Below are 22,168 nucleotides of genomic sequence, written 5' to 3'. Positions count from 1 at the left end.
CTGGCCGCAGAGGAGGCAGGAAGGGGACGGGAGAGGGGGCGGCAGGTACCGGGGGCAGCGGGCAGGGAGAGGGGGCGCCGCCGCTGCTCGCTGTAGCCGTGGGGCGCGGCCGGCAGAAGGTCAGACCCGGACCCTCCCGCAGGCGGTGCTGGGCACGGGCGGGCCCCTCTGCTCGCGGGACAGCCTGGGCCCCGTTGTCCGCACAGGTGCGAGAGCGGCTCAGACACCGGCAGCCCGCGGGCTGCGGGGCCCCCGTGCTGGCACCTGCCACGGCACTCGGGACCGCCACCCGCGTAGACCCCTCCTCGGGGACCCCTGCCCCACATAGACCCCGTCTCCTGGCACCCGGGGACCCCGCCCGCCTTCCTCTCTCATAGACCCCCCCATGGCACCCGGGGACCCCTTCCTCTACCCCGCATGGACCCGTTCCCCTGCCACCCGGGGACCCCTTCCTCTACCCCGCATGGACCCGTTCCCCTGCCACCCGGGGACCCCTTCCTCTACCCCGCATGGACCCGTTCCCCTGCCACCCGGGGACCCCTTCCTCTACCCCGCATGGACCCGTTCCCCTGCCACCCGGGGACCCCTCCCCATGGCACTTGGGGACCCCTGCCCGCCTCCCTCTCTCATAGACCCCTCCCCATGGCACTCGGGGACCCCTTCCTCTACCCCGCGTAGACCCCTCCCCATGGCACTCGGGGACCCCTTCCTCTACCCCGCGTAGACCCCTCCCCATGGCACTCGGGGACCCCTTCCTCTACCCCGTGTAGACCCCTCCCCATGGCACTCGGGGACCCCTTCCTCTACCCCGTGTAGACCCCTCCCCATGGCACTCGGGGACCCCTTCCTCTACCCCGCGTAGACCCCTCCCCATGGCACTCGGGGACCCCTTCCTCTACCCCGCGTAGACCCGTTCCCCTGGCACTCGGGGACCCCTTCCTCTACCCCGCGTAGACCCGTTCCCCTGGCACTCGGGGACCCCTTTTCACTCCCCTTCTGTGTAGACCCTTCCCCATGGGCACTCGGAAACCTTCCTCATTACAGACGCTTTTCTCCTCTGGAGCTCTCACTTACTGACATTACAGTCCCCAAAAGAGACCGGGATCTAGCTCAGGAACCCTGCTCCCAAGGCATGCAGCAATAGTTGCGAGAAAAGAATGGAATTTGGCAGGATAAGTACACATGCCGATTGATAGAGACATTTCTGTATCTACGGGTTATGTAACCTCTCTGTTATGCTCACATACACACTGACAATCTCCTACAGAAAGAGCGATACAGAGTCGGAAGGAGGTCTGCGCCATACAGATCTCTATGGAGATACCCTCTTAATGCACACACTATACACACGTATGGTAATTGTGCTGATACTCAAATCTAGAGAGAGAACAGGTTTTTCTTAAGTGATTGGATTACTGGGTCTCAGTATACCATCAAATATTTGTTTTCTCAGGAAGAGTTGGGAAACGTGAAATTCTGGAATGTACAGTAAAAGGTAAGTGGAAGTTTGGCATTTCTTGGGGCAGAGATTCTCTAATGTAATTACTGTTTTATTCCCTTAGCTGATTGCCACTAGGGAATGTGTGAAGAGAACGATTAACAGGTACTATAGTAAGAAGACTCATAATGGCAACCTTTGTGTGCCATTTTTAAGAGTTAATTACATTTTCACCTGGTTAGTGCAAATTGTTTTTCCCTTCATGATTGAGTGTGTAGTCCTTGCTTTTTGTTCTAATCTAAGAAGTAACTGGTAAGCAGTGTAATCATTACTAAATTGTAGATTTTGCTATAATGCCATTTCTTGTGGCAGTGTACACATTGAAATTATTTACCACATTTTGCTTTGTATGGGCATAAGCCTGGGTTTGTAGTATGATATTGACCAATTTTAAAATGGGTTTACTTAGTAGAATCTTCTATTAGTATGTAAATATTTTATTTATTTTGGGATTTCAAATTTTGCTTGTGTTATTAAGGTGCTCAAGTAGAGAGTGAAGACTGGAGTTTTAGTAGGAATGCCATTATCATCATGACAGGTTTAGTGAAACTGTTCCGGGTAGAAAGCCAACGGATTAATCTAGACTGTCTCTACCTGGTTTCAGAGATTAATATTTTTCACTGTGAGATAAAATCTGCAAGATCCAGGGCTGCCTCTTTTGTTCTGTGGATGCAGTGTCAGAGCAGGGGGAGGCAAACATGTTTGCTTTCTTTGGTTGGGTTTTTCATAGCTTGGAAAGTGAAGGTTTTGAATACATAAGGAGAGGTTCATTTATCTCTACCTGTGAAATACTTCCCTTCCTATTGTAGCGAGTGAATGTTGTTGGGGACTTGCCTCAGGTTCATTACTGCTGAGGATTGTTGTTTCCCTCAAGGAGGGAAATTTGCAGGTGATCTTTAAACAGGTTGTATTCCAGCCTTGGTTTTTAATCTTCCCTTTGAGGGGAAAGTTATGATGAGCTTCTGATTTCTTGGAACTTTTTTGATTCTGCACTCATGGGGTTCTGTGTGCTTAAAGAAATATTAACTCCTAAATTGTATGAAATTGAACTGTTCAAGTGTTTCTTGTATGCTCTAGAAATAGCTATAAAGTAGTGATGATCATTTTCTGAAAACAATACACTTATTCTCCAAATAACCATTTTATCTGTTATAAAGGTAGAAGAACATGTATAACCAGGATTTTGAACTTGAAAAACAGTTTAGCAGTTTTTAATATAAAGCCATTGTTTATGTTGGCAGAGAGATTGGAATGAGAGAGAACACTAGTGATACCAAAATATCCTTAAACAACGAGGAGTCCAGTGGCACTGTAAAAACTAACAGATTTATTTGGGGATAAGCTTTCGTGGGTAAAAATCCCCACTTCTTCAGATGCAATGAAAGCTTATGCCCAAATAAATCTGTTAGTCTTTAAGGTGCCACCGGACTCTTCATTGTTTTTGTGGATACAGACTAACACGGCTACCCCTCTGATACTTGGCAAAATATACTTAAGCATTTTTCTTATTAATGGAATCCTGGCTTGGTTTCTAGACTTGAAATGTAAGGTTCTGTGCGGTAGAACAGCACTTTTATATAAGTAGAATGTTGTTATCCAGCACAACCATACCATATGAAATTCTTACCTGAATAAAGCTGTAGTAGCAGATTATGGAGCAGAAAATGTACAAACCTTGAGCAGAGCCCAGGCACAATAATCATAGAGAGTTCATAAACTTTCTACATTCTTATAAGAGGTGCTTTGGTTTATCTACCACAGCAAAAAGTTAACCTCTTGTAAGAGAACTTCTTATGCTGCAATTAGCATTCTTCTGCCAGCTGTGGGTTCTTGTGTCAGACCTAATGTGTTTGAGTGCAAGGTTTCTTTTTTCTGATCAGTGGGAGCAGACAGAGAAGACAGAGATGGTATACTGGAAATACTTTCTTTGGTACATACTGTTCTAAACTCTTGTGTACAGCTATGGTACTATATGAACAATAATAAATACGCAGCTAGAAGGATATAATTACCCAACAAATGATGCGGCTGCTTTCAAACTCAAATACAATATCACATTCTTTGCTTTCTGCCCATCTAATGTAATGTAATTGTACTCTGCACAATGCTTGAACTGAATTCCCCCTCAATGTCAGTTTATTCTCCTGCTTTGAAATATCCTTCATTGGTAACTTAGCCCTCCCACAAAACCTCTGGGGCACATTTGAAAATACTAATAGATGTAAAATTCACCAACAATTATTTTCACTAAGGGATTTCCCCTCCCCCCCCCCCCCCCGGTCTGAGTTGACTCACTGGCACAGAACTGCATCCCCCCCTCCCCCACCTGTTTACCATGAAAGTAGGAATTTTTTTAATTTCAGTAATCCCTTTCCCTGGTCCTTGCTGCTCTAGTCTCCAGGCAGCCCAGCTTGCCACTTATGCTTCTAGTTCCCCTCGTTCTCTGGCTGCAAGGTGCCCTCCAGGTCTGGTTCCCTGACTCCTTGCTACCTGAGTCCATAGAACAATGCAGGGAGCTCACACTGTAATCCGGTACTCCCCTTTTGGCAGCTGCAAACCTGTCCTAGCAGAGCAGGGATACAGAAAACAAAATGTCAGGTGATTGGCTGCTGCAAAATGGTGAATGCTGTTGCAAAAATCCTGAATTCTGTGGCTTCTTGGAAAATGCCAAATTCTATGGCTGAAAAATAGGTTCATATTTGGAAGGTTATCTTCAAAACTATTATTTTTTAAAACTAGGTTTCTGTTTATTAAAATAAAAATTCTGCAGAAGTTGATGGCATTTACTCAGGAAAGCTTTCTAATTGCCCCGGGTGAGAATCCACTGGATTTTCGTGGACTTAAAAAAAGCAGATTTTGTGATGGAAATAACTTAGGTTAACTTATCATAAGTTTAAGATTGATTATTTTTTAATGGTGAAAATGTATCAAATATAATTTCTTACAGCTTTTTTGGACTTTGACCTGCTAATTAAATGTTAAGTATCTTTAAGTACAGAGGACTGTTCTTGTATGGGTGATATCAGTTATACTGGTATAATTTAGTCATATGTTATAGATGCATAACTAACACTGCAGCAATATATGGAGACTCATGACAATTAGTTGAAATAACTGGAAGAAAGTGGGAGGAGTTCTTCCAAACAAATGTGGGTGAGGGTTGGAACGGATAAGTCACCAAATGTCTCAGTGTGTGCTACCAAAGTAGGAGACACACTTAGAAATGAGCAAAATACTCGGCTTTGAGTTTTGATACTATCTTAGATTTAGTAAAAGCCAAGGTGGGAGGTTTTCAGAGAAGGAATTGCAAAGTGTTTTAAAAAATTGGGATTTGCCACCTTTTAGAGCTTTGGAGGAGGACATCCTATGTGTATTAAAGAAAAACCTATGTATAATATTCGTTTTTCTAATAATTGGTATACGCAAAATGGCTAATCAAGAATTAATTAGATATCAACTGACATGTTTAAAATTAATTGATTTTATATTTGGCTAAACACAAATCTCCATGTTGAGATACTGACATGATGAGATTTGAATTTTGAGATCAACCTCTCCTTATTTGCTTTGAATCCTTGGTCTCTCCTGTCAAATGACATACGTGGGCTAGCCAGTAATTTAAAAATACTTGATTCTGGGAATATACTTGTATAACTCCTGTGTATCAAGATGAGACTGTGTATCTCAAATGGATACTTAGATACAGATTCAGTGCAATATTAGCTTACTGCATCTTGTTCAGGGAAAAGGTTTTCTAACTAAATTGGAAAAGGTATTAGAGTCCCTTTTTAATTAGTTATTAAAATAATATTAAGGCTAGCAGACCTAAATTTAGCCTACCAGCCAACTTTGTTTTGATGTGTGGGTCTTTACATGACCAGGTATGTGCATGTCACTGCATCTCTACGATCTGTCTGCTCTATTCTGGTGAGCAGCAGGACATTAAGAAACACAAAAATCTTGCTCTTCAAGATCTGTGTATACAATCTATATTGGGAGTCATGGGTTTCCAGTCCCTTGGGTGGTACATCTCTAATTTTGGGAACCATGAGTTTGTGCAGATGCCTGACCTAAAGTGAGTTATTCCTGCAGGGAATGAAATGAAAAAGCATTGAGCTACTCATATGTCAGATGTTTGCAGTGTTCACAATCAATTGTTTTAATTACAGGAGAAGGATCTGTGTTTATGCCATGGGGCAAAGGGTAGTGGACGCTAATAATATATACTTGCACTACTTCAAAGGTTATGTTAACTGTATTACTGTGTGTGTGTCTTTTTAGCTTGGAGTTTCCTTTGGAGTGTTTTATTTGTATGTTGGTTTGTGTGGCAAGTCATTCCTTCCTCTCGGAGAGAGTCTGTGCAAGGAACTGTATATTGCAGCTAGGATTCATAACTCTATTTTAAAGTAGATTAGTTGGTTGATGCTAATAGTGATTCTTTTTTGTGCAGTTTCTTATCACAAATTGAATGAGTAGGATAAAGAAGGCCTCTACCCAGATGTTTGAGTGCATCTGAGGATTCTTGTGTTGAAACATGGAGAGTGACAGGTACTGTTCTTTACTTGTGTTAAATGTGCTGTGGTTCTAGTGGTAATAATACAGTATCTTGTACTTAATCAGCTAAGGATCTCAAAGCACTTTATAAAAGTATATAGTAAGTATATCCCAATCTTACAGATTAAGAATTCGGATATGAGGTACTAAGTGTTTCAAGGTCACACATTGGGCAATAGAAACGAGGGCAATAGAAATGAGGGGTGAAATCTTGGCTCCATTGAAGTCAATGATTGTTTTTACCATTGATTTCATTGGTATCGGCATTTCACACTAGGTCTCCAAGCTCCTGTTCTAACCACTAGATATACTGCCTTGCTGAAAGTACCTGAAAGTAATATTCAGCAGGTATCAATAATAAATGCTTTTTGTGCCATAGCCCTGACATATGTTTGTTGTTGTAGAACAGTAGTAGTACAAGCAGTTTCCAAGTATAGCATTTATTTTGTTATGGGAGAAAAATGTTTCTCCAAACTCTAATGTTATAATAAAACTTCTCTAGGAACAACAACGGGATAAATGAATCCTTGGTGACACTCCGTGTACTTCACTGGAGTTATACCAGGTATGATTTTAAATTAGTGAGTCTTTTAAACAAAATAATGTGTCCCTCAGTGTAGAAATTGTAAGGAAGATTGACAAAGCACCAGCATCATAAAAGCCTGAATCCTTCCATTGGTTGTAACTAGGGTGACCAGAGGTCGCGATAAAATCGGGACTGTCCCAATTTTTAGTTCTTTGTCTCGTGTCCCGACCGATGCACGATATTGCGGCTTTGGCTGCTCTGGCTTTTTTTTTTTTTTTTTTGCTTCCCCCATGTGTCCCGATATTTTGTGCATTTCATCTGGTCACCCTAGTTGTAACTGGAAAAGTTAACAATTTTACCTTTTTAGACTATTATTCTGTTGGTCCAGAAGCTGGTCAAAGGGGAGCAGGAGGAATTTAGATGTACAGTAGAAAATGACCAGTTTCCTCTGCTTTTTCAGCCTTTTATTCTTGTTTCATAATAGCTAGGAATCAGTTTTGTTCAAAATTCTTGGGCTGTAGCAGGTTTCTTTTAAATACTTAATTATTGCTATTGTGTTCGATCCTTAAGATGTTGACCAAACTATAATCACTGTTTGATGGTAACTGACCTGTTTCAGTATGGTGGGTGAGTTGTGGAAGTTTATAATGCTTTTATTGTCAAGTTCTTGATTTGTACTTCCATAGATAACCGTTTATAAAAATCTTTGAAACCATCAAGCTCTTTAAATGCTGTCATGTCTGCTCCTTGTTACTTAGACTAAAATAGAGTGCAGCAAAGATTAAAAGGAATTTTGAAAGTATATAATGTGAATTTAGGAATGAATAGATTGAGCCAGTGTTTTTAGTTAAGCATTCATCAGTTGTTTCTGCACTGTTTAATTTAATGAGTATTCGGTGACAGCAACGTTTATCGCTGTTAGATTGGAACCTCCATGCATGCTTCCTGATTTGTCTGTGTCAGCAAAACAACTGCTATTACCATGACTGCCACCTTCTACCTCTGTTTATATCCGTGTACCTGCCACGACTTCTTGTCTCATCTGCTTTGATCCCTCAACTTCTCCGCATGCCAACTGTTTGCTGATGCTGGGAAAAGATGGCAAGTCCTATTCAATATATTCATAAATGTTCTGGAAAAAGGGGTAAACTGTGAGGTGGCAAAATTTGCAGATGATACAAAACTACTCAAGATAGTTGAGTCCAAATCAGACCACGAAGAGCCACAAAAGGATCTCACAAAACTGGGTGACTGGGAAACAAAATGGCAGATGAAATTCATTGTTGATAAATGCAAGATAATGCACACTGGAAAACATAATCCCAACTATACATATAAAATGATGGGGTCTCAATTAGCTATTAACATTCAAGAAAGAGATTTTGGAGTTAGTGTGGATAGTTCTCTGAAAATGTCCAGTCAATGTGCAGTGTCATTAAAAAAAGCTAACAGAATGTTGAAAATCATTAAGAAAGGGATAGATAATAAGACAGAAAATATCATATTGCCTCTATATAAATCCATGGTACACTCACATCTTGAATACTTTGTGCAGATGTGGTCATCCCATCTCAAAAAAGATATATCGGCATTAGAAAAGGTTCAGAAAAGGGCAACAAAAATGATTAGGGGTATGGAACGGCTTCCATATGAGGAGAGATTAATAAGACTGGGACTTTTCAGCTCGGAAAAGAGACGACTGAGGGGGAATATGATAGAGGTCTGTAAAATCATGTCTGGTGTGGAGAAAATAAATAAGGAAGTGTTATGTACTCCTCATAACACAAGAACTAGGGGTTACCAAATGAAATTAATAGGCAACAGATTTAAAACAAACAAAAGGGAGCATTTTTTCACGCACAGTCAACCTGTGGAACTCCTTGCCAGAGGATGTTGTGAAGGCCAAGACTATAACAGAGCTCAAAAAAGAACTAGATAAGAGAATAGGTCCATCGGTGGCTATTGGGCAGGATGATGTCCCTAGCCTCTGTTTGCCATAAGCTGGGGATGGATCAATTGATGAGTACCTGTTCTGTTCATTCCCTCTGGGTCACCTGTCACATGCCACTGTTGGAAGACAGAATACTGGGCTAGATGGACCTTTGGTCTGAAACAGTATGGCCGTTTTTATGTTCTTATTTTGTTTTAATTACCCTGTTTGACTTTGAATGTTTAGATCTTTTTGTTGGTTCATAAACACCAAGCTTTAAATTTGTTCCACAGAAGAGTGGGAGCGTGGAGTTACCTGGTGAAGCTGGTTTTTGCACAAGTATCATTAGTTGTGCTAGCTGAACAAAAATAATTTTTGACTATCTTTTAATAATACACATTTGTGATAAACAAAATCTATCCTAATTTGGTTACCAATGGAATGATCAAGTGGACGTACCTTGTGTTCCAGGAATTGCTCCTCGAACTGGACTTTATGCTCTTTGAGTGTGCTAATATATTTTCTTGTTTGTTTTTTCTTGTGGGGCTCAGGTTGTCAGATTAGCCACAAATCTGGTATGGTTTTTACCTAGTTGACTTTTACAGTTATTATAAAAAAGTTAGTTAGTATAAAAAAATTTAAGGTACTGCCCATTTATTTTCTTTTTCAGTTGGAATCGGATATTAAGATCTTAGTAGTATTTGTATTATCATGACAATCTAGTTTGAACTTTCCAGAGCATGTCTAGTTGAACTAACTTTATATTTTCAGAAGGGTGGTTGAAGTTACACCAGTAAATCCAATTATTAGTATTTGTACACTTAACTGTATTCATACCATTTTGTAAATTTACCTTTTGTGTACTGAATTTAAAGCTAGAGAGTGAAATCTTCTTGTGGTGAATTTGGATACAGTGAAACTCGTTACGAAGTAGAATGAAATCCCAGATTGTCTCAATACCTTTGTGGCATACAAATTCCAAATCAGGTTAGGGTTCAGATAACTTTGATCAATGTTAATATTTGTGGGTATAGTTGGCTAATATTTAGTAATTGAGCATTATGCTGTTACCTCAAGGGCTACAAGGGATTTTTCCCTGTCTCTATCATATTAGGCAATGTGCAGTTAACTCCACACAAGAGATCCACTTCCTGGACGCTACAGTGCTAATAAGCGATGATCACATAAACACCACCCTAGACTGGAAACCTACTGACCGCTATACTTACCTACATGCTTCCAGCTTCCATCCAGACCACACCACACGATCCATTGTCTACAGCCAACCTCTACAATATAACCGCATATACTTCAACCCCTCAGATGGAGACAAACACCTACAAGATCTCTATCAAGTGTTCTTACAACTACAATATCCACCTGCTGAAGTGAAGAAAGAGATTGACAGAGCCAGAAGGGTACCCAGAAGTCACCTACTACAGGACAGGCCCAACAAAGAAAATAACAGAACGCCACTAGCCATCACCTTCAGCCCCCAACTAAAACCTCTCCAACGCATCATCAAGGATCTACAACTTATTCTGAAGGATGACCCATCACTCTCACAGGTCTTGGGAGACAGGCCAGTCCTTGCTTACAGACAGCCCCCCAAACCTGAAGCAAATACTCACCAGCAACTACACATCACACAACAAAAACACTAACCCAGGAACCTATCCTTGCAACAAAGCCCGTTGCCAACTGTGTCCACATATCTATTCAGGGGACACCATCATAGAGTCTAATCACATCAGCCACACTATCAGAGGCTCGTTCACCTGCACATCTACCAATGTGATATGTGCCAACAATGCCCCTCTGCCATGTACATTGGCCAAACCGGACAGTCTCTACGTAAAAGAATAAATGGACACAAATCAGACGTTAAAATTATAACATTCAAAAACTAGTCGGAGAAGACTTGAATCTCTCTGGTCACTAGATGACAGACCTAAAATTGGCAATTCTTTAACCAAAAAAACTTGAAAAACAGACTCCAATGAGAGACTGCTGAATTGGAATTAATTTGCAAACTGGACACCATTAACTTAGGCTTGAATAAAGACTGGGAGTGGATGTGTCATTACACAAAGTAAAACTATTTCCCCATGTTTATTCTCCCCCTCCCCAACACTGGTCCTCACACGTTCTTGTCAACTGCTGGAAATGGCCCACCTTGATTATCACTACAAAAGGTTTTTTTTCTCTCCTGCTGGTAATAGCTCACCTTACCTGATCACTCTCATTATAGTGTGTATGGTAACACCCATTGTTTGATGTTGTCTGTGTATATCAAATCTCCCCACTGTATTTTCCACTGCACGCGTCTGATGAAGTGAGCTGTAGCTCATGAAAGCTTATGCTCAAATAAATTTGTTAGTCTCTAAGGTGTCATAAGTACTCCTTTTCTTTTTGCAGATACAGACTAACATGGCTGCTACTCTGAAACCTAAATATACTACGATTTTTTTTCCTCCCGAACCATTGGATAGTCCTCTGTAACGGGTTGTCTACACTACAAAATTAGGTAGACTTAATTTAGGTTGACTTACAGCCACAGCAGTAATTCAGTTGGCAGTTGGTGTCCACGCTACCCTCCTTCTGCTGGTGGTGCACGTCCTCACCTGGAGCGCTTGCACTGACTAAAGTCGGGCATTGTGGGGTACTGAGAGCTGCGTGGTGCTCACAGCTGGTGCCCCCCATCCGCCCTGGGGTGACAGCCCAAGCTGTGAGCCTTACATCGACCTAACTCTGTAGTGTAGACCAAGCCGTAGAGAGAGTACTGGGACTTAATGGAGCAAGCGTCTAATCCAGGGATCTCAAACTCAAGTCACCACGAGTGCCACATGAGGACTAGTACAATGGCCTGAGGGCAACATCACTGAAATCTTTTCATACAAAGATACAAAACCTCCCCCCCCCCCCCCACACTCCACACCTTCCATGAGGCCCCACCCCTGCCCCATCTCTTCCCACCTCTTCCCTGCCCCTATTCCATCCTCTTCCCCAAATCCCCGCCCCGGCCCTGCCCCTTCTCTGCTTCCTCCCCTGAGCGCGCTGCATTTCTGTTCTGCCCTCCCTCCATCCCCCCCGGAAAGTCCTAAGCACCGCCAAACAGCTGCAGGGGGACAGGAGGGGGAGCGGGGAGGGAGGGGAGCTTGGCTGCCGGTGGAGTCGGGGGACTATGGGGGGCCGCAGGAAATAACTCAGTGGGCTGCATGTGGGCTGCATATTTGAGACCCCTGGTCTAATCCTTTAGTAAAATGAATTTTTTTGAGATGTGTATGGAGAAACTAGTTAAGAGGGTCTCAATGGATATTAATAGTTGATCTAATGAATTAAGCTTTCAGCTAAACCGCAAAAGCTTTTGAATGATCTGTTATGTCCTGTTTGGCATGGTATCCTTGCCAACCGTTCTCTACCTACTGCTGTGGAAAAGCTTCTTGAGCACTGCTCCTTGTCGTCATGCTGAAGTGTTTGTCTTGAACCTTGCCATTTTTGGCCTGAGTAGGTTTGTGGGGGTGTGATGGTTAGCCAAGCCTTTCTCTCTGCTGATCACACTATCATGAATCTAATTTGCCAGAGACTGCTATCTGATGCAATTACTCAACGGTTTAAAATCAGACCTATTCTCTGTCCCAGTCTAAGGTCAAGCCTCTGATTTTTGGTTAAATGGAATATAATTTCAGAATTTGCTATCAGTTCAGACATAGGTGGCTGCATGTAAATTTTGTGCAGTCAGAGATGCAATCCTGTTGCTATTGAAGCCAGTAAGAATTTTGACACTGACATAAGTATGTGTGGGGGGAGGGTCAGACACTCAGTAAGCAACTCACTTTCTCCTATTAATAATCAGGAAACGACCCTTTGAATTTAGTGATAATTTCGGTTGAAGAAACTCATCAGCTTTGTGACATTTTTCAGATACACCTTCAACAGAGCAAATATAATATTTTCCTATTCTGCCTATTTTTTGCAAGTGTTTTAGCAGTAATTATCATTTTATTGCTGCTTCTGTGGAGTCTTGAGGCATTCTCCCTTAGCAATGTACTTCATGTTTATTTTTCCTAGGCTCCTGTACATTGGAGATGCTCATCTTTTATCTGTTAATTGAAATTTGTCAATTCTTGCAATTTTCTAAAATCCCTGCAAGTTTTGCCGTTAGTAAATGTGCATGAATATAGCATGTATGTGCTCCGATGACTGTAATGGAAAATAAAATCCTATCTATGGCATCTATTAATCCTTTTGCAGTAAGAGAATAAGATGTCATCTGTGAGGTTAGAATCTTATTTCTCTATTTTAATTATTGAAATGAAGCAGACTACTGACTAGAACACCAGTGGTCAAAGTACGGTTATAGATATACTAGTTACAGCCAGACATTTAAAATGTATGCCCTAATTGGTGGGTGACAGATGTGGCAAAAAGGCAAAAGTAAAATATGCAAAAAGTATGAAAGCAGAGAGATTATAATCAACAAATCTAACATAGCTATCGAACTTGTGTTGCCTACTCAACATTAATAAACATGTCAAAGTAGGAGACTTTTTTGCAGCTATCTTAAATGGAAGTGTTGCCTCATAGTTGTTTAAAAGTAGTAGTACTATGTCTCCACATCTGTATTTGTTCAGAATGGTCTCTCTGAATACATAGAACAAACAAGTGCTAATTTTTAGTGGAATCTTTACATGTGTAATCAACCACATCTTTCCAAAAATTAGCTGGCGATGGACAAGTCCACAAGATGCGCAACAGCAGTCTCTCATGGGTTTTCTGCCTTTGAGAGCAGGGGGATTTTGAAAGACTGCCAAGATGAGTGGTGTGAAATAAATTCTGTGAAGGACATTAAAGAATATGAATCTATTTTTGCACTTCAAAAAACTCCAAAATCTTCTCTCTCCCCCTCGCCTCCCCAAATCCCAGAGCCACTCTGTGCTATTACTTCATGACACACAGCTGCGTCCTAGCATCACAAATTGTACAGGAAAGCAAGACAATGAAACAGTAAAAAAGGTCGGGCAAAGTGAACTGGGGCACAGACCTTGATTTAAAGCCCTTATTAAGGGCATTTGAAAAGAACAGACAGCCCCTAGAAGACACAAGAATTACTGGGGTGTGAACTAATAGAGAAAGTGTAATGCCAGAAACATTGTCTAGACACACAGGAGGATGATTTCGCTAGAAGAAAGGACAGAATAGAAAAACTGGAGTTGTTTTTCCATCTCAAGTAGATATAATATAGTAAATTTGCTGAAAGGAAAACTTTTAGCTAAGGCTGCCAAAAGTTGGCTAAGGCTGCAAAACACTTTGTTGTGACACTCTTTTTCACATGTTCTTACCTTTCTGAAATATTCACCTCTTGGGCCATTATGATTCCTGCTCAAAAAATTATAAAAATGCATGTGAACAGGGCTGTGTCAAAAATGGATAAAGTTTCAACATTGAAACTTGGTATAGAGTCTTGATAACGAGGACATTAAGGATTTGTGCCTTTGCTTTGTTTTGAAATAATATGATTTTATTTTACAAAGTTGAGCATTGTAAATTGAGCACATTTGGTAGGTTCCACTCCCCCATTAAATTTGGGTGGAGGGGAGGGCACTGTGAAAGATAGGTGTATTGTTTAGTATGGGTTTCCCAAGCTGCATACACATCTATTTGTTAACTCTACAAATGTGCATTTTATTAGTGATTGGGCCTACTAGTTATAGAACTTCAGGCTCTTGCCTTCAAAGTATACGATGGTGAATGGAGAAGAAAAATCCCATTGCTACTGATTTGTAGATTGTTTGGGATGACCTATAACACTTTTTTAAGGCCGTTCATTCAGTCCACTGTTAGAAAACTTACTTGATTATTCCAAACTCAAGAAAACAAATAGTAATCTATTGTTAATTATTTTTGCCCACTACTCCTGTGTCAAATTAAACACGAGCACAAGTGGGTGCAACTCTGTTGAAGCCATTAGAACAGTACCTGCTTAGACTAATGGTGAATTTGACCCACAATATCTGTGTACATTTTTCTATGTCTGCATCTATACCTAAGAAAAATTGAGCGCAATTGGCTTTCTCTTACTTAATTGGGTAGATAAAGGACCCAGTTAGTTAATATTTTGGGAACTGATTAATATTGAGCTAATGTTGAGTCTTTAAATAGGCCACTAAAAAGAAAATTGCATGTTTTACTGAGTTACAAAATGCGTATATTAAAAACCTACTTCTCACTAAGAAAAACTGTGTGAAATTGACCACTTTGCTTTAAAATATTAACTGGTCAGGTTTTTCCCATTCTACAACTGGCCAGTTTCCATCCTGTTCTAATATTGATTTAACCTCAAAAGAATAACTGTACACTTCGAACAATACACCTGGTGTCTAACTATTCAACAGTGAAGTTTAATAATTAAACTGGTATTAAAACAAGAGAGGAACTGGTTTAGTTTTTCACTGTAATGTTTTATGGATAGTGGCACAATTATTTTACAGCAAGGTGGCAGGTACTGCCAGCTGGTACGCCAGGAAGTACTAATTTTAATTTGAAAACTTTATTTTCAGTATTTCACATAGGCTTTTCATCGTGTACAGTGTTTAAAATGCATAGGTCTTTTTTGAGAAACATGATCTTCTTTCATTTTTTTCATATAGGACTGGATCCTGCAAATACACATGTAACTTTACACCCAGGAGCCATCCAACTGAAGTTAGTAGGGTTACTCCTGAGCATAAAGTTACTCGTGAGCAGGGTTAGACACCTTAGTCAGTAGACGGAAACATATGGGTAGTAAATTTTAAAGGTGGTTCTTCTGGACCTATGGATGATCATGTTTCACTCAAGGAGGCATTGCACAGAGCTAATGTGGTCAGGTGCTCTTGGAGAATTATTACTCCCCACATACAGAAATTCTGATTTTTTTTAAAATGAGCTCAGGCCAATCTCAATGTTTTTATACAATAGTTGAAACAAAAAACAGATTTTTAAATTTTTCTTTTCACTTCAGTAGTTTCTCTGCAGTAATTACTCTTCCCCCCCCTTACATACACACATAGAACTGTTGAACAGCTGTTGTAAAAGAGTTAGTGTCTAGATTTGATGATGATGCATTGGAATTATGTGAGGGAAAAGAGAATGCTTTCCAGTTTGACTATTTCCCAGTGAAACTGCAGTTTGAATTCTAACTTTATTTATATTTATCCATCAACAAAGCTCACTGTTAAATGCTCTTTGAGACTATTGCTTTCCCTGTTCATTTTTCTTAGTTTTTCTAGAATAAATTAAACTTTCTGAAAAAATGCCATAAAACACTTCTGTACAAGGATACCTCAATCTAAATTATCTAGATTCTAAGCTGCTGTGGTTTATAGAACTCTTAATCACCCTACAGCTAGCTGGAAGGAGAGGTGGGGAGATGGAGGAAAAATGCACTTGCTAAGTGCAATAGCAGGCAGTGGGTTGTTTGTCATGATAGGAGCCCTTTTCTTTTCATCTATTGCTCTCTAACCTGCATCTTTGGGGGTCTGGTGAATGAGATCATTCCTCCTTTAAGGTCTTTAGATCTTCTTAACTTTACTTCATCTTTCTTTTATCCTTCCTTCTTTACTCTTTCACTCTCACTCTTTCCAGCTTTCTCTGTCTCTCTCTTGATTTCTGTCTTCTATCTGGATTGTCTGCTATGACAGAGGATGGGACTTAGTGACCCAGAAGATGACAGTTCCTCCACTCCTGTGTTCCTAAGTCTGTGACCATTTTATTCTTTAATATGGACCCTGAAATAGGTCAACTATGCTGGACCCTGAAATAGGTCAACCTCCAGGATATACTGTATTTGTTCTCTTTTAGGTTATATTTGAGGTTTACCTGCTGGTGCAAAATACCGTTGCTTGCCTCCTGAGTGTGGCAAGATGCTGTGAACACAGAACAACTTTGCTTCATGGTCTTTGTAGTCGCTTCCTGTCCACTTCTAGGTGTTCTTCAGAATATTGGGGATAATTTTAAAAGAGCTGAATTTTCTGTGCTGTGAGAGAGTTCTTTCATCCCTGTTATGATAGTTAAGATCAGCTGGGAGGATCTTGCTATTGGTTCTTGGGGCTTAAAAATGCTATAGCTGCTCATAGGCCTTTCTCAGTTCAGGGCTAGTGGAATTGGCTCTATCAGAGTCAAAGCCTAACAGGCTTCTGAGTGTGATCTAAGGTGTTCTTATTTTGTTTTGTATATACTTGATTTTTTGTGTTTTTATGTTTCTCATTCCTGACAAAAGAACAATGGCTTTAATGCTACCCACAATTAATAGGTATTGTAATTTGTTTTAAACTCTGAAAACTCTTTAAGTGCCATAGGTTTTGTGTATTTTACTGAACTAAGGATTTTCTAGGAGGTGTTACTAACAGCACCTATCATTAAGGTTGTCTAACTCTTTACTTTATAAGACCCTGTTTTCAGTTTCTTATAACTTTGCCAGATTGCAGCCATTCAGGCTGAAATGTTCCATGCTGGGTATCTGCGTCAGTCTAATCTGTCTTTCTGTCTGTTTCAGCAAAGCTGGGTTAGCCATTTTCAAAAATTAAATTGGGGAAAATCTGTTGTTTTGCCCATGTTAAAAAAAAATTACAAATGCTTCATTGAGAAGCTCTAGTGCCTCTATGCTTTGGACTATTAATGTAAAATTTGGCAAGGGTCACCCAGTATGCATCCGATGAAGTGAGCTGTAGCTCACGAAAGCTTATGTTCAGATAAATTGGTTAGTCTCTAAGGTGCCACAAGTACTCCTTTTCTTTCTGCGAATACAGACTAACATGGCTGTTACTCTGAACCCTAATATAAGGGATCTGCCTTTTGCTGTCCCTGTGAAAATCTGCCCAAATTTAGCCAAAAATCAGTTTGCATAAGCTTAGTAGAGGCTTGTTTGGCGGCAGGATTCTCTGAAGATTGTCTGCACTGAGGATGCTCCATCCTCACCTAGTCCTGCATATTGACCAAACTGCACGCACCATCCCCACAGAATGACTGAGAGTATGCTTAGGCTGACCAGATAGCAAGTGTGAAAAATAGGGATAGGGTTGGGGATAATAGGGGTCCTATGCCGGGGTGATAGGGTCCTATATAAGACAAAGCCCCTAATATCCAGATGGTCCGGATAATAGCAGGGCAACTGGTCACCCTATATACGCTCCATCCCAGAACTTTATGGCTGACCAGAACTTTCCGTGTAGTTGTTCCTCTGGCTGCTGTGATGCCAGCAACAGAAATTGAGAGCAGGAGACTCTCCTGTGCTCTGAGTGCTCTCACAGCTGGTGCCAAGGCGCTGTGGAATGCAGGGGCATGAGGAGCTTGGGAAAGTTTGGCAAAGATGGGAAGAAGGGCCTGTATCCACTGAAGCCCATGTCCTCCAGAATCTGGAAATGAAACCTGGATTCCTAAGTCTTAACATTCCTCTGTTGTCAGCAAATATCTGTGAAAGCCACTGGAAAAAAATGTCATTTCCCCCCTCTAATGCTGGTCCACACAGAGAACGACAACTTGTTGTTGCTAACAGTTACCCCCTTAGTTTAAGTGACAGAGGTCTATATTGTAGATCTAAAAGTTCCAACCCTGCTGATGACCCATGTGGGGGGTCAATATGGTTACACATGATGGTATTTCTTTTGTTCTTTTTCAGTTTGCTTTTTAAAAAAACTAGTAAATTACATTAAAAAAATGAAACAGCCTCATTAACTGCATAACTCTGGTTCATTCCCTGAGCATGCTCCATCTTTGCACTGAATGAGGCCGGAATCCTATGGACAAAATGGTATGTAATCATATAACTGAAGACTGTAACATAATGCATAGGCAACCTTAAATGTGACATTTTCTAACTTTTGAGTTCTTGGCTTTGCAACCTTAATATTCCTTTAATGTAGGCTTTTTTTATGTGATATATGTTGTGGTATAGCTTTGGTTGAAACAGAGTTGAATCAGAAATATCCAACATTTCCTTTTAAGGAGATCTAAGAAAAGCCATTGAAACAGTCAGCTTAGTTACCCTCTTAGTTACCCTCTATTTTTTGAAGAGAAACCTTTTTCAACTAGAAGTTGGTAGGATTAGAAGGAGAGATTTCATTAGCTTCCAGCACTCAACAGGTAACAGCAGAGAAACCTTCAGTGGCATTTTTGGGGAGTGCTCAGGCAAACCTAGAGGAACAAGTAATTTAAGTCCTAAGTATCTAACCTAAATTCCAGTTTGGATGGATTGCAATTGGTTGCAGATTTTGCAACCAAAAATATATCTTGAAGTTTTAATGGTCTAAAATTGATAAGCACTTCATTTTTGAAGATGAGTTATTTCCATGATATAATAGACATTGATTTGGATCAAGTGAGAGATGGTAAGTGTGAAAAAGAGGAAGCTGTTTAAAATTCAGAATTCATAAAATTCAGAATTCATATTTCCTAGAACTATTTGTTCCTGCATAAATTTCTCTTCTCTGCAGCAATGGTCGTGATTATTTACCTTCTCACCATAGGCAGCTGCACTCTGTTTTCTCTGGTTTACTCATTCTTCTATAAATCTATTCCATTATATTTTATTCTTTTGTTAATGTCTGTTCCTTTTTAGCACTTGCTTAAGCTTTTGTCTGTGGACTCAGTACTGAACGGCCCTCATTTGTGGTTTGGTATAGTCAGTTTTGTTGTTTACTTTCTCATGCTATATTTCACTGTATATTTAATTTGGATTATTAAAGATCTAGTTTATTTCGTAAGCAGAGCCTGTGTATCTCTCAGGTTTGGTTTAGAACAAATCTATTAGACTACATACAATTTGAGAGGCTGTTTGGAGGGAAGGTGCTGGTATGTGGTAAGTGTATTGCACAAACATGGGTATTGTGGATATAGGTTTCAGGATGGGTTATCATCACACATGAGCTGATTTATGGGACACAGTGTCCTATGTCTGTTTAGCATCGAAAGAGTTATTACATAGGAGCTCATGGGAGAGGGAAAGAGAGATTGAATTGTGTTTAGCGTAGGATGGGTTATCACACTGGAGCTGATGAGAGAGAGAGAGAGAGAATGTTTCAGATTTAAAGTAGGATGACTGCATGACGTTGTTTCTAAGGAAACTGGTACTGGAAGCATGTATGAGGTGAGCGAATATCTGCTCTTAAGATACACTTTTTAAACAGTACACGTATAGTTTGTTATTGTAATGGAATAATGATGTTTCATATGATGTCTTGTGTGTTGCTGTATTAAAGGTTGTATAACAGTTCTCTTTTGTTATTGTGCTGCTTCCGGAATCTGTTAAATAGAACGTAGAAATGTATTTTTTCAAACCCAGAGCTGCTCCAAGGAGAATATTTTGATTTTTTTCCCCCCAGAGCATTTAAAACTACCGTTTTTTGTTCTTTGTATAAGCTGTTTAAAAATGGGAGTTTTGCTGCAAGTGAGCAAGGTATTTCTCCATTTTACCCAAGTCCTTTGACCCCCCAGGAACCAGCTGGACCTAGCTTCTCTGATAAGGCTCCCTGTAGCTCTGCATTGCTGAAGTGTGGTAAACTGGAAGTTCTGCAGAAGCTTCAGCTAATCTTAAAATGAGGGTTTTATTGATTTAAATGGGAAAATGCATATTATCTGCTTAATACATTTTTGCACTGAATTCAATACACGTTTCAATTTTGGAATGTTTTTCAGATGGCCTTACATTTTCTGTTTTCAGCATGCTGCTAGAATTTTGTATCTACAAAGCGTAACTTCATTCTATTACTTGAAGAAAGATGGAGAGTTTGGCAGCTGAGCCTTGTGGCACCCAAGAAGGCACAGGAGGTAGTTTGTGTGTTTAACACTCAGGATGAGGTAGAGCTTGTTTGGAATGGGAGATGGGCTGCATCTCTTCTTCCCTTCTCCTTTTTGGGCAGGGGTGAAAGTGATTTGACTCTTTTGGACACGGATTGAACTCATTGGTTGAAAGTGAAGCCCCACTGAAGTCAATGGGAATGTTGTCATTGACTTCAGTTGAGTTAGGCTTTTACCTATAGTTTTCCCATTCCAGCAATCCTTGACAGTAACCAGCTGCAGCTGTCCCTGCGGTTAAAACAAGGTTCTGTAACATGGTTATACACTTTGCCTCCTCTGTCCTAATCGACAAGGAACAACCATATTCTAGCATGTTTGGGCTACAACCATGTTTCACAAATGTGTTTTTAACATATTTATTTTATTGTAGACAGGGCCTTATTTGACAGAGTTTGTAGGGTCTGGAGATTAGTCATAAAGACCTTCAGCATCTAAGTTTATTAGATGAAACATATGTCTATTATATATCTATTCAGCATTTGCCTGAACATGTGTTTAAATCTGACTAAAGTCCGAAACAGAGGAGAGTGTATCTTCTGTTAAAAGGAGAAAGCAGAACTCGTTGATTTAAATCACCAAAGGGAAAGCCACTATTTAAATAATCAATTTGAATCAACTTCTCTATTTGTACTTCAGTTACTTTGTAAAGAAATTTGCATTCTCATTGGTTGATATAATCATTAAAACATGTTGATACATAACTAAATACAGCCTTTGATGAGCAGTTCCTTGCCAGACTTCTGGCTTAGTTTTTGTCAGTTACACATTAATTTGAAATTCCTGGATTTTAGGTTTGCTGTGCAATCACATCTGACGATGGTTCCCTAGCACACAACTAGGAGTCTAAACTCCACTGCATGGATCATGAACTCTAGTAACAGTCTAAGTTGGATTCATTGTCTTGAAGGTCATGTCTCTTCATGTAACTTCTCCCCTCTGTTGCACACCAGCATAACAGTCCTGTATCTAAAACAGCAGAAATGGTCCTCTCTCCTTAATTGTCAGCCAGTGTTGCTCTCTGACGGTCAATTGACTTCCCCCTAAGAATGAGCCCTGCAAGTGCTCTTCGCGCTTGTGATTCAGAATTAGTCGTTAGTGTGTTAACAGATAGTTCTGCTCTGTTGGGTAGTGATTTAAGTGTTGGCTGGTCAATACCATTGTAGGTCTATGATAGAGAAAGTTGGTAGGACATGGAGCCATATGCTGCATGTCTCTGCTGTTCTCAGATTTTTTGTGCAATATATTTTCATTCTGATGAAAGTTTAAATGATAGTCATGTTCTGTAGTTAGAGGAGTTGACTGGACCCTTGTTGTCTGTATTGCTGTTTCATTGTGGAAGACAGAAGTTGATAGGTTCTTAGAGGGTTTATTAATGGAGTGTTTGATCTGTACCTGTTGTGTGAATGATCTTAATAAGCTGTATCTAAGGTTTTGGAAGAATATAATGAACATTGTCTGCTGTTAGAAATGACTTCTTGAAAGTGGGGACTTATTTCTAGCAAGTAAATAGAGGAGGATTTTATATAGAATAGGATTTTGTGTTTTTAAAACAAGGAAATTGCATGTGTGGAATGGAAACAATTTTCTGCACTTTTTCAGTCATTATCTTCATTGTCACTGATTGATATGCACATTTTCTAGGGGTAGTCATTATTGATGACTACATTTCACCAGTTTGTTCCAAAACTTATTGATGTGGTAGATGCAGTTGCTGTTATAGAATCATGGAAATGTATGGCTGGAAGGGCTCAAGAGGTGAGAGAGTCCAGCCCCTGTGCTGGGGCAGGGCTGACTGAACCTACACCATTCCGGACTGTGTGTGTCC

The 22,168-nt window shown here is 40.3% G+C and overlaps 1 protein-coding gene across 2 annotated transcripts in view; it reads left to right on the top strand.

The window, feature by feature from the left end:
• HYCC2 (hyccin PI4KA lipid kinase complex subunit 2) overlaps nt 1-22,168 on the top strand; it is an 89,627-nt gene that overhangs the window by 235 nt on the left and 67,224 nt on the right. Inside the window, exons 2-4 of one of the 2 annotated variants that reach the window (XM_084642819.1) lie at nt 1,454-1,495; nt 5,949-6,046; nt 6,555-6,617. The gene's annotated coding sequence lies outside the window, so the exon portion shown is untranslated. The remainder of the gene's footprint in view (nt 1-1,453; nt 1,496-5,948; nt 6,047-6,554; nt 6,618-22,168) is intronic. The other variant, XM_084642820.1, reaches the window with a different exon arrangement.

This window comes from Lepidochelys olivacea, assembly GCF_965140295.1.
Source record: "Lepidochelys olivacea isolate rLepOli2 genome assembly, chromosome: 11".
Lineage (NCBI taxonomy): Eukaryota > Metazoa > Chordata > Testudines > Cheloniidae > Lepidochelys > Lepidochelys olivacea.
This window is presented reverse-complemented; position numbering and strand designations above follow the sequence as displayed.